The following is a 14,465-nucleotide window of genomic DNA, read 5'->3' on the forward strand; positions in this document are numbered from 1 at the left end:
GCTCCATCCCATGTGCCCCCTCATTGCATGCATATTCTTGCCTCCTTTGTCATAGATTAATTGACCACATACAAATATGAGTTTATTTCTAGGGTCTCCATTCTGTTCCACTGATCTATGTGTCTCTTTTTGTGCTAGTGCTATATTGGTTTGATTACTACAGATTTGTAGTATATCTTGAAATCTAGAATTGTTATATCTTTAGCTTTGTTTTTCTTTCTCAGGATTGCTTTGGCTGTTTGGGGTCTTCTGTGATTCCATACAAATTTTTGTATTTTCTATTTTTAACTTTTTGAGGAACATCCATACAGTTACCACAGTGGCTGAAACAATGTACATTTTCACCAACAGTGCATAAGGATTCTATGCACATCCTGGCTAACACTAGTTAAATTTTGTCTTCTTGATTACAGTTATTCTAGCAGATGTGGGGTGATATCTTACTGTGCTTTTGATTTGTATTTCCCTGATAATTAGTAATGTTGAGCACCTTTTTATGTACCTGGTGGACATTTGACTGTCCTCTTCAGAAAAAGGTCTGGTGTCTCTTCTTATTTTTTAATTGGATTTGTTCTTGTTATTATTGTATGTGTTTTCATATTTTTTTGTATATTAATCCCTTATCTGATATATGGTTTTCAAATATTTCATCTCACTCCATAGGTTGCCATTTCATTTTGATTGTTTCTTTTTCTTCACAAAACTCTTTTAGTTTGATATAGTCACACTTGGTGATATTTGCTTTTTTTTTGCTTGCACTTTTGGCATCATATCCACAATTCATTATTAAGACCAACGTGAAGGAGGTTTTCCTTGTGTTTTTTTTTTTTTTTTAGGAGTTTCATGGTATAAAGTCTCATGTTTAAGTCCCTAATCCATTTTTAGTTAATTTCTATGAGTGGTATAAGAAAAAGGTCCAATTTAATTTTGTGCATGTAGTTACCAGTTTTCCCACCACCATTTGTTGAAGAAACTATCTTTTCCCTATTGAATGTACTTGGTTCCCATGTGAAATATTTGTTGACTATATATATAGAAATTTATTTCTGGGCTCTCTACTCTGTTGCATTTTTCTATGAGTCTATTTTTATGCCAGTATCATACAGTTTTACCTACCACAGCTTTGTAGTATAGTTTGAAATAAGGAAACATAAGGCCTCCAAATTTATTCTTTGGTAGGATAGCTTTGGATATTCAAAGTCTTTTCTGGTTCCATACAAATATTAGGGTTATTTTTTCTATTTATATAAAAAATTCCATTGGAATTTTTACAGAGATTACATTGAAGCAAAAGATTGCTTTGGATACTATGGACATTTTGACATTAATTTTTCAGCTCCATGAACACTGGATATTTTTCCACATGTTTGTGTCTTTGATTTTTTTCAATTCATCAAATTCTTATAGTTTTGATTGTACAGATCTTTCACTTCCTTGGTTAAGTTTATTCCTTAGTATGTTACTGTCTTAATGCTATGGTTAATAGGATAGGTTTTTCATTGCTAGTGTACAGAATCACAATGCATTTCATTATTTTTTAAAAGTTTATTGAGATATAATTGGCATATAACATTATATTAGCTTCACAGTTACAATATAATGATTCAATATTTGGATGTATTGTGGAATGATCACCTCAGTAAGTTATTATTATCCATCACCACACATAGTTAGAAAATTTTTTTCTTGTGATGAGAACTTTTAAGAACTATTTTCTTAGCCATTTTCAAATATACAATACAGTATTATTAACTTGTTGCATCAATTCACATTCCTGCCAACAGTGCACAAAGGTTTCCTCTTTACCATATTCTCACCAACACTTGTTACATCTTATCTTTTTGATACTAGTCATTATGACTGGTGTGATTTATAGTTCCCAAGGTGTAAATTTAGATTGTTTATTTGGTATCTTTCAATTTTCTTATTATATGCTTTTATTGCTATAAAAGTCTGTCTAAGAACTGCTTTACAGCATCAAATTGGTTTTTGTTGTGTTTTCATTTTCATTTGTTTCTAGATATTTGTTTATTTCCCTTTTAATTTCTTCTTTGACCCATTGGTTGTTCAGTAGTGTGTTAGTTTCCACAAGCTTGTAAATTTTCCATCTTTACTCTTGTTGATTTCCAGTTTTATACCATTCTGGCCAGAAAAGATAGTTGGTAGGATTTCAATCTTTTTAAATTTACTAAGACTTGATTTGTAACCTGTCATATAATCTATCCTGGGCAATTTTTCTTGTGCACTTGAGAAAAATGCATATCCTACTGCTGTTGGATGGAATGTTCTATAGATGTCTATTATGTCCATTTGGTCTAATATATGTTTGAAGTCCAACAATTTCTTTTTATTTCTCTGTCTGGATGATCTATCCATTACTGAACATGGTGTATTGAAGAGTGCTCCTATTATTGTACTATTTCTTTCTTCAGATCTGTTAGTACTTATTTATTTATTTATAAAGATTTTATTTATTATCTGAGAGAGAGAGCATGAGTCAGGGGGAGGGGCAGAGGGACAAGCAGACTCCCCACTGAGCAGGGAGCCTGACATGGAGTTCAATCCCAGGACCCTGGGATCATGACCTGAGCTGAAGGCAGATGCTTAACCAACTGAGCCACCCAGGCGCCCCCCCTATTTTCCCTTTTTACAGTTTTTGACTTAAGATCTATTTCATCTGATATTGGTATAGTTTTACCTGCCTTCTTTTGGTTTCCTTTTGAATGGAATCTTTTTTTCCATCCCTTCACTTTGAGCCTATGTGTGTACTTAAAACTAAAGTGAGTCTATCATAGGCAGCATATAGTCGGTACTATTTGTCATATCCATTTGGCCAATCTATGCCTTTTTGAATCAGAGTTCAATCCATTTACATTTAGAGTCATTATGGATATATAAAGACTTCCTAATGCTGCTATCTTATTAATTGCTATCTGGGATAGTTTGTGCTTCCATTGTTGTTTTTTTTTTCTTGTTTTTGTTTATGTTTTTAATTTGTGATTTTTTTATTGTGGTATGCTCTGTTTCTCCTTTCTTTGTCTTTTGTGAATATCTTTTGGGTTTTTGCTTTTGCTTTTTGATTACAAGGGGGTAATGGAGGACATCTCATAGATAAAACAGTCCATTTTAAGTCTATAGCAACTTTACTTTTATCTCCTACAAAAGTTTTACCTCCATTTTTGATGTAATTATTGTTTTTTTAACATTTGTATTCTTTAACATATCATAGGTGTAATTACTTTACTATTCTTTTTCTTTAACATTTATACTATAGTTAAGTAGTTAACACACCATCCTATTACAGAGTTAGTTTTCTAAGTTTGACTGTATATTTACCATTACCAGTGTGTTGTATACATTTTGTCAGTAGGTGAGTCTATTAATTAATTCCCCTGTCCTAGTAGGGAAGCAGGACAAATATATGGCTATATGGCCTATCTGGCTTGCTATTTTGGCACTGGAATCAGGCAAGAGTGTACACTAAATTCTCTGATCAGGTGAGGCCACTTTTGTTCAGCAGATGGAGAATGTCATGGGCTGTTCTCTCTGTTCAAGTGACATTGTAAGCAGAGCTATTGGGTGGGCTACACACCTTCTTGTGCACTCTGGTCAGATTCCCTGGTCAGGCAGGTTGAAGACTATACCCATCAATGAGCAGGTCAATTAATTTGTTTCTTTGCATGTGTACAGTAGAATAAGCATACCTGAAACCAGTAAGTCCCTTTATGGTCTTATCTCAAGTTAACCCATGCCCCAACTTCTCTGATCAAACAGGACCACTGGCTTTGCTCCACATACTATCAGCTCTTCCTGCCTATTTTTTGGCTTCAGTGTTTCTGGGTTACATAGCATTCAGGTATTCTTGCTAGGACTTCTGATCAGATGGGTCCAGGAGCCAGGCTCTGCAGAGGAGATGATTATAATTCAGCTTGATGACATTTTGATTAAGCATACACAAAGAATTAATCTGAGAAGAAATATGTATCAAATGGTATAACTAAAAAATAAAAATATCTTAGTGGTCTTAATGGATTGGTCAAGTGTAGCAACATGGAATTTAAATAGGATAATCATGAAATCAAACATTCAGGTTTAACAAATTGGCTGAAAATATACTAAATGTGAAGGATAGAATAATGAAAGAATAAATTAAAAAGACATAGATTTAAGACATGAAAGGCTCTGAAAACTCTATCTAGTATCTTAGTATAGTAAAAATTCCCTAGACTTTTCCTTGTGAACATTTGAAATGATTCCCAGCTCTAGTTTTTAGTCATACTAGCTTCTACACATATATGCCTGATACTTAAAAAAAAATATATTAACCAATGTGTTTTCATTACTGCTTGTCCTGTACTCCTCCCCATTCAAACTATACCTTAAATCATATATTATGCTCAGGGGAGTATTTTTTTTTTTTAAGATTTATTTATTTGAGAGAGCGAGAATGAGAGAGAGAGTACATGAGAGGGGGTAGGGTTAGAGGGAGAAGCAGGTTCCTCGCCAAGCAGGGACCCTGATGCGGGACTCGATCCAGGGACTCCAGGATCATGACCTGAGCCGAAAGCAGCTGCTCAACCAACTGAGCCACCCAGGCGCCCGGGGAGTATTGTTTTTTTTAATAATTATTTTTTATCATGTTATGTTAGTCACCACACTGTACATTATTAGTTTTTGATGTAGTGTTCTATGATTCATTGTTTGCGTATAACACCCAGTGTTCCATGCAATACATACCCTCCTTAATACCCATTACTGGGCTCACCTATCCCCCCACACTTGTCCCCTCTAAAACCCTCAGTTTGATTTCTGGAGTCCATAGTCTCTCATGGTTCATCTCCCCCTCTGATTTCCCCCCTTCATTTTTCCCTTCCTTCTCTGAGTATTGTTATCAAAATACAAGACCTTGAAGGACTCAAGACATAAATAATAAATTTAGAAGAATATGTGTTCTATCAAAACCATTTTATCTTATCCTAAAGCTTAATGTGCATTTTTTTTTCAACTGAGAATAGCAGAGGAGAGCAAATAAGAGGAGGCAATATGAGTACAGGGCCCTTGGCCATGCTTCCCAATTCAAATTTCACTGAGAAAAAAAAAATGATAAAACCCAAGAAGGATAGGAAAGCTCAAGAAGAAAGAGAACTTATGATTAAAACTCCAAATAAAATCTTAAAAGTGAACATGACCCACTTTCAAGTAATATCTTCAGATTTTCTGAGGAAGATAGCAGCAGAGTGGGAGGACCCTAAGATGCTTTCATCCCACAAACACAACTAGGTAACTGTCAATCATCCTAAAAACCCCAGAAATTGACCAGAAGACAGACAGAACAAACTGCATAAATAGAGAGAAGAGGCCACATCAAAGAAGGTAGAAAGTGCAGAGATGTGGCTTAGGGGAGAAATGGATCACAGCTGCTGCAGAGAGGAGGGATCAATGGCCACAGAGATGGATGAGAGAGAGAGAGGAGCACACAGGGAAACACACAAGGAAAATGTTTCCCCAAAGCCATTGGCTTGGAAAATGAAAGGGGCTGAATTTCATGAACTCTTGCAGCCAGGAGGGCTTAAAGCCCAGACTTTTAAAGGTCAGTGGGCTTGGCCTTGATAAAGCCAGGAGAGCACTGCCCTGCTTCTGGAGAGAAAGCAGGCAAACAATGTAGGGGTCAGATGACATGGAAACAGGGATTTGGAGAACCCTTGGGGCACGTGGTGGGGGGAGATTTTTCACTCTTCTTGGAGTGTGTCCATGAGAGGCAGTTTTAATGGAAACACCTTTCTGAGAACAAAGGAGCTGGCTGACATTTCCTTTACCCACCCCTCAGCATAAACACAGAGACATCTGTGAGAAGCTGTATAGTGCTAACACTGGCTACCTAACTGGCTAACACCAAGCCCCAACTCCCTACACTCTGAAAAGACTGCCCTTCTCAGTCAAACTTGTCTAAGTCCCAGTGCAACAGGCTCCCCTCCCAGAAGACCAGCATAAATGTCTACCCACAACACATCTCTAGACCAGAATTCAGCAGGGCTTCAGTTATTCTGGAAGTGCTTTAAGGCCACATTTCACAAGCAGACCAGATAACACCTAGTTAAAACTCATCACATTCAGACAGGGACCAAACACAGCCCATAGCAGGCAAGGAGAGCCTCTAAAGATGACTGGCCTGAAGGATCCAGTAGTCACAACACAAAACCAGAGAACCGACAGCACAAAACAGAGATAGTACCTGAAATGCCAGGCTCTGGACACTATATGAACTCTTCTAATAAGGTCATTACTTTCAGGAGGAGGAGATATAACTGGATTTGCTAACACACAGAAGAAGGCAGACTTAGACAAAATACCAAGATGGAGGAATTTCTACCAAATGAAAGAACAAGATAAGGCATGGTCAGATATCTAAGTGAAAAAGATGTAAGTAACATGCCTAATGGATAATTTAAAGCAACAATCACAAGGATACTCACTGGGCTTGACAAAAAGAATAGAAGACATCAAGGAAACCATTACCATAGAGATAAAAGAGTTAAAAAAGAATCAATAAGAAAAGAAGAATACCAAATGCTTGATGCCATGAACAGCAGGCTGGAAACAGCAGAGGAATGAATCAGTGATATAGAAGACAAAATAATGGAAAATAATGAAGCTGAACAAAAGAGAGAAGAGAATTATGAAACACAAGAATAGACTTAGGGACTCAGTGACTCCATCAAATGTAACAACATTCATATTATAGGAGTCCCAGAAGAAGAAGGAGGAAAAGGGGCAGAAAATTCTAGGAAATAACAGTGTCCATATTATTTCTTTCTGCTCTAATCTTTATAATTTCCTTCCTTCTGCTGGCTTTAGGCTTCATTTGTCGTTCCTTTTTAGCTCGTTCAGGTTTAAGATTATATTGTTTATTTGAAGTTTTTCTTGCTACTTAATGGTGGTCAGTATTGCTATATGCTTCTCTCTTAGAACAGCTTGTGCTGCATCCCAAAGGATTTAGACTACTGTGTTTTTCATTTTTATTTCCATGTATTTTTTAATTTATTCTTTGATTTCCTGGTTGACCAATTCATTGTTTAGTAGCATCTTGTTTAGCCTCCGTGTATTTGTGGACTTTCCAAATTTTGTCTGGTGGTTGACTTTTAGTTTTATAGCATCATGGTCAGAAAAGGTACATGGAATGATTTCATACTTTTTGCACTTGTTAAGGCCTGTTTTGTGACCTAATATGTGATATATTCTGGAGAATGTTCCATGCGCACTTGAAAAAAAGGTATATTCCACTCTTTAGGATGAAATGTCCTGAATATATCTATTAAGTCCATCTGTCTAGTGTGTCATTCAAAGACATCATTTTGGCTGAGTTAAGATGGTGGAGTAGTAGGGGAACCCTGAGCTTGCCTTGTCACTCAAACACAGCTGGATCAGCATCAAATTATTTTGAACAACTAGGAATACAATCAAGATTAAGAAAACAATCTCCACAGTTGGAGGGACAGAACGTGATAGATGTGAGGCTTATCTTAACAAACAAATCAAAGCACACCTGGTTAAAGGTCCAAACACTCTCTACTAAAAGTAAGAAGGAAGTCTATAACGGATGGACCAGTGGGAAAGAACAGCCAAAACACAATAGCAAAGTGCAAACAGAATGCACCAGAAATAATTCCTGAAGTGCCAGGCTCTGAAACGTGTATGACCACTTTTTAACATATCATTACTCTGAGGTGCAGGAAACATAACAAGCATTCATAACATGCAAAAGATAGAATCTTAGCCAAAATGACAAGATGGAGGAATGCTCCCCAAAAGAAAGTTCTGGAAGATATCATACCCAGGGAATTGCTCAAAGCAGATCTAACCAATATATCTAAACAAGAATTTAGACCAACCATTATAAGACTACTAGCTGGACTTGCAAAAAGCATAGAAGACAGCAGAGAAACCCTTGCTACAGAGATAAATGACCTAAAACGAAAAGAATAAAAAGGCTGAAATAAAAAAAAAGTGCTACAACTAGGAAGCAAAACAGACTGGATATAATCACTATGAGGACTGAAGAAGTGGAGGAGAGGATAGGTGATATAGAAGATAAAATTATGGAAAATAATGATACTTAAAAGAAGATGCAAAGAAAACTATAAGATCACCAAGGTAGACTTAAGGAACTCAACAACTCCATAAAGTGAAACAATATCCATATCATAGGAGTCCCAGAAGAGGAAGAGGGGAGAAGAGAGGCAGAAGGTTTATTTGAAGAAATTATAGCTGGGAACTTCCATAACGGGGGGAAGGAAACAGACATTCAAGTCCAAGAAGTACAGAAACTCCCCTCAAAATCAACAAAAACAAGTCACCCCAAGTCATGTTATAGTGAAACTGGCAAAATACAAAGATAAAGAGAGAATCCTGAAAGCAGCTCAGGATAAAAAATCCTTAACCTACAAATGTAGACACATATGGCTGGCAAAAAACCTGTCGACAGACACCTGGCAAGCTAGAAAAGACTGGCATGATATATTTAATGTGCTAAATGGGAAACACATGGGACCAAAAATACTATATCCAGCAAGGCTGTCATTCAGAATACAAGGAGAAATAGTTTCCAAGATAAACAAAAAATAAGGAATTTGTAAACACGAAAACAGACTTGCAAGAAATACTAAAGGGGACTCTTTGAGTGGAAAAGAGAGACCAAAAGTAACAAAGACTATAAAGGAAGAGAGACAATCTACAGGAACAGCAACTGTACAGGTAATACAATAGGACTAAATTCATATACATCACAAATTACTCTGAATGTAAATGGACTCAATGCTCCAATCAAGAGACATAAGGTATCAGAATGGATTAAAACAACAACAACAAACAAGACCGATTGATATTCTGCTTACAAGAGACTCATTTTACTTTTTTATTTTATTTTATTTTATTTTTATTATGTTAGTCACCATACAGTACATCATTAGCTTTTGATGTAGTGTTCAATGATTCATTATTTGCGTATAACACCCAGTGCTCATTACAACATGTGCCCTCCTTAATACCCATCATTGGGCTACCCCGTCCCCCCCTCCCCTCTGAAACCCTCAATTTGTTTCCTGGAGTCCAGAGCCTCTCATGGTTTTTATCCTCCTCTGATATCCCCGCCTTCAGTTTTCCCTTCCTTCCAAATGAACTCCATGCTATTCCTTATGTTCCACATATGAGTGAAACCATATGATAATTGTCTTTCTCTGCTTGACCTATTTCACTTAGCATAATCCCCTCCAGTTCCATCCATGTTGAAGCAAATAGTGGGTATTCATCATTTCTGATGGTTGAGTAATATTCCACTGTATATATGAACCACATCTTCTTTACCCATTCATCTGTTGAAGGGCATCTTGGCTCCCTCCACAGTTTGATTATGGTGGACATTGCTGCTATGAACATTGGGGTGCATGTGTCGCTTCTTCTCACTACATCTGTATCTTTGGGGTAAATACCCAGTAGTGCAATTGCTGGGTCATAGGGTAGCTCTATTTTTAACTTTTTGAGGAACCTCCATACTGTTTTCCAAAGTGGCTGTACCAGCTTGCATTCCCACTAACAGTTTAAGAGGGTTCCCCTTTCTCCACATCCATGCCAACATTTGTTGTGTTTCCTGTCTTGTCAATTTTTGCCATTCTAACTAGTGTAAGGTAGTATTTCAATGTGGTTTTGATTTGAATTTCCCTGATGGCTAATGATGATGAATATGTTTTCATGTTTCTGTTAGCCATTTGTATGTCTTCTTTGGAGAAGTGTCTGTTCATGTCTTCTACCCATTTCTTAACTGGATTCTTTGTTTCTTGGGTGTTGAGTTTGAGAAATTCTTTATAGATCTTGGATACCAGCCCTTTATCTGTAATGTCATGTGCAAATATCTTCTCCCATTCCATGGGTTGCCTCTTTGTTTTGTTGACTGTTACCTTTGCTGTGCAGAAGCTTTTTATCTTGATGAAGTCCCAAAAGTTCATTTTTGCTTTTGTTATCCTTGCCTTTGGAGACATGTCATGAAAAAAGTTGCTATAGCCCATGTCAAAGATGTTACTGCCTATGTTCTCCTCTAGGATTTTGATGGATTCCTGTCTCACATTCAGGTCTTTCATCCATTTAGAGTTTATCTTTGTGTATGGTGTAAGAGAATGATCGAGTTTCTTTCTTCTCTACATAGATGTCCAATTTTCCCAGCACCATTTATTGAAGGGACTGTCTTTTTTTCCCGAATTGTCAAAGATTAGTTGACTATACAGTTGAGGGTCCATTTCTGGAGACTCTATTCTGTTCCATTGATCTATGTGTCTGTTTTTGTGCCAGTACCATGCTGTCTTGGTGATCACAGCTTTGTAATATAGCTTGAAATCGGGCAACGTGATGTCTCCAGCTTTGTTTTTCTTTTTCAACATTTCCTTGTGATTCGGTCTTTTCTGGTTCCATAAAATTTTAGGGTTTTTTGTTCAAGCTCTTTGAAAAATGCCAGTGGTATTTTAAAGTAGCAATTTCTCTGAGCAGCATAGACATTTTAACAATGTTTATTCTTCCAATCCATGAGAGTGGAATGTTTTTCCATTTTTTGTTTCTTCTTCAATTTCTTTCATAAGTGTTCTATAATTTCTAGAGTATAGATCCCTTACCAATTTGGTTAGGTTTATTCCAAGATATCTTATTATTTTTTGGTGCTATTGTAAATGGAATTGAATCTCTAATTTCTCTTTCTACAGTTACATTGTTAGAGTATAAGAAAGCAACTGAATTCTGTGTGCTGATTTTGTATCCTGCCACATTACTGAATTGCTGTATGAGTTAGTAATTTGGGGGTGGAGTCTCTTGTGTGTTTAACATAAAATATCATGTCATCTGCAAGAGAGTTTAACTTCTTCTTTGCCAATTTGAATACCGTTTATTTCTTTTTGTTGTCTGATTGCTGTGGCTAGGACTTCTAGTACTATGTTGAACAATAGTGGCAAGAATAGGCATCCCTGTCTTGTTCCTGATCTTAAGGGAAAAGCTCTCAGCTTTTTCCCATTGAGAATGATATTAGCTGTGGGCTTTTCATAGATGGTTTTTATGAAATTGAGGAATGTTCCATCTATTCCTACAATCAAAGAGTTTTAATCCAGAAAGGATGCTTTATTTTGTCAAATGCTTTTTCTGCATCAATTGAGAGGATCATATCATTCTTGTCCTTCCATCTCTTAATGTGTTCTATCACATTGATTGATTTATGAATGTTGAACAACCCTTGTATCCAAGGAATAAATCCCACCTGGTCGTGATGGATAATCCTTTTAATGTACTGTTGGATCCTATTGGCTAGGATCTTGTTGAGTATGTTGGTGTCCATGTTCATCAAGGATATTGGTCTGCAATTCTCCTTTTTGATCAGGTCTTTGCCTAGTTTGGGGATCAAGGTAATGCTGGTCTCATAGAATGAGTTTGAAAAATTTCCTTCTGTTTCTATTTTTTGAAACAGCTTCAGAAGAATAGGTATTATTTCTTCTTTAAATGTTTGGTAGAATTCCCCTGGGCAGCCGTCTGATCCTGGACCCTTGTTTATTGGGAGATTTTTGATTACTGCTTCAGTTTCATTACTGGTTATTGGTCTATTCAGATTGTCGATTTCTTCCGGTTTCAGTCTTGGTAGTTTATAGTTTTCCAGGAAGGCATCCATTTCTTCCAGGTTTCTTAATTTATTCGCATAGAGTGGTTGATAATTATTTCTAATAATTGTTTCTATTTCATTGGTGTTAGTCGTGATCTTTCCTCTCTCATTTATAATTTTATTAATTTGGGTCCTTACACTTTCCTTTTGGATAAGTCTGGCCAGAGGTTTATCTATCTTATTAATTCTTTCAAAGAACCAGCTTCTAGTTTCGTTGATCTGCTCTACTATTTTTCTGGTTTCTATTTCATTGATCTCTACTCTAATCTTTATTATTTCCCTTCTTCTGCTTGGTTTAGGTTTTATTTGCTGTTCTTTCTCCAGTCCTTTAGGTGTAAGCTTAGCTTGTGTATTCAGGATTTTTCTACTTTTTTGAGTGAGGCTTGGATGACTACATATTTCCCCCTTAGGACTGCCTTTGCAGTATCCCATAGGTTTTGGACTGATGTGTTTTTCATTCTCATTGGTTATCATGAATTGTTTACGTTCTTTGATTTCCTGGTTGACCCAAACATTCTTTAGCAGGATGCTTTTAACTTCCAAGTGTTTGAATATCTTCCAAATTTTTTCTTGTAATTGAGTTTCAGTTTCAAATCATTGTGGTTGGAAAATATGCAGGGAATGATCCAATCTTTTGGTATCAGTTTAAACCTGATTTGTAATCCAGAATATTATCTATTCTGGAGAATGTTCCATATGTATTTGAGAAGAATATATATTCTCTTTTTTTTAGAATGGAATGTTCTGAATATATCTGTGAGTTCATTTGGTCCAGTGTGTCATTCAAAGCCTTTGTTTCCTTATTGATCTTCTGCTTAGATGATCTGTCCATTGCTGTGAGGGGGGTGTTAAAGTTCCCCACTATTATTGTATTATTATTGATGTGTTTCTTTGGGAATAATCTCAATCTTTTGGTATCAGTTGAGACCTGATTTGTGATCCAGTATGTGGTCTATTCTGGAGAAAGTTCCATGTGCATTCGAAAGAATGAGTATTCTGTTGTTTTAGGGTGGAATGTTCTGTATATATCTATGAAATCCACCTTGTCCAATGTGTCATTCAAGGCTCTTGTTTCTTTTTTGATTTTCTGCTTAGATGATCTGTACATTGCTGAGAGTGAAGTGTTGAAGTCTCCTACTATTACAGTATTATAATCAATATGATTCTTTATTTTGGTTAACAGTTGCCATATATAGTTGGCTGCTACCATGTTGATGGTATAGATATTTACAATTGTTAGATCTTCTTTTTGGATAGACCCTTTAAGTATGATGTAGTGTCCCTCTGCATCTCTTACTACAGTATTTAGCTTAAAATCTGGTTTGTTTGATATGAGAATTGCTACCCCAGCTTTCTTTTGTGGTTCATAGGCATGAAAAATGGTTCTCCATCCCCTCATGTTCAGTCTGCAGGTATTTTTAATTTCAAAATGAGTCTCTTGTAGATAGCATATGGATAGGTCCTGTCTTTTTATCCACTCTACAACCCTGTGTCATTTCATGGGAGCATTTAGGCCATTCATGTTGAGAGTGACTATTGAAAGATATGATTTTATTGTCATTGTATTGTCTGTGAAGTCCCTCTTTCTATAGATTTTCTCTGTACATTTCTGGTCTAGGTTACTCTTGGGGTCTTTCTTCTTTTATAGAATCTCCCTTAATATTTCTTGCAGGGCTGGCTTAGTGGTCACCTATTCTTTCAGTTTCTGCCAGCCCTGGAAGCTCTTTCTCTCTCTGTCTGTTCTAAATGACAGCCTTGATGGATAAAGTATCCTTGGCTGCATCATCTTCACATTTAGTACCCTGAATATGTCTTGCCAGCCCTTTCTGGCCTGCCAGGTCTCTATGGACAGGTCTGACGTAATTCTGATGTTCCTCCCTCCATACATAAGAAGTCTGCTTCCTTAGCTGCTCTCCTCCTAGCTGCTCTCAGCATTATTTCCTTGGTTCTAAGATTTGCAAGTTTTGCTATTATATGCCAGGGCATTGGTCTGTTCTCACTGATCTTGGGAGGGGTCCTCTCTGCCTCTTGGACACAAATGCTTATTTCCTTCCCCAGATTATGGAAGTTCTTAGTAATGATTTGCTCAAATACCTTCTAGTCCTCTCTCTCTCTCTAGCCCTCAGGCATCCCAATAATTCTGACATTGGAACATTTAATCTCCCTCAGTCTGATCTTATGGGCTTTTAGCTGTTTATCCTAGGCCTCCTTGGCTTCCTTCCTTTCTAGCATCTTGTCTTCTAGTTCACTAATTTGTTCTTCTGCCTCATTTACCCTGGCTGTCATGGTATCCAGTTTAGACTGCATCTCATTCATAGCTTTTTTAAGTTCGTCCTGATTAGATTTCATTTCTGCCCTTAGAGATTGTATATTGTCACTAATATTTTTTCTCAGGCCTAGAGAACGACTTCATAATTTGTACTCTGAAGTCTGTCTCTGTCATCTTGCTTATATCCATATCCAATAGGTCTGTGGCAGAAGCCATAGTTTCTGGTTCTCTTTTTTGTTGTTGGGAGTTCCTCCTATTAGTCGTTCTGTTGAGAGGTGGTTGAGGGAATGTACAGAGTCCAAAGTATTAACCATGACCCAGGAAAGATGCACCCATTTTATGGGGACCCCAGGGTTGTCATCCTCTTGTTTTTCCAGCCTGTCTTCTGGGGGAGGACACTCTGCTGTTACTCATGCAACCCTGCTTGAGCAGAGTTGCCCTGCCCCCTGTCTTAGGGGGTGGGCTCAGTGGAAACAGGTTTTTTGAGCTTTTGTTCTCTGGCGACTTTCTGTG

The sequence above is a fragment of the Mirounga leonina genome, unplaced genomic scaffold (assembly GCF_011800145.1).
Source record: "Mirounga leonina isolate KUSES-001 unplaced genomic scaffold, KU_Mleo_1.0 Mir_204, whole genome shotgun sequence".
NCBI classification, from domain to species: domain Eukaryota; kingdom Metazoa; phylum Chordata; class Mammalia; order Carnivora; family Phocidae; genus Mirounga; species Mirounga leonina.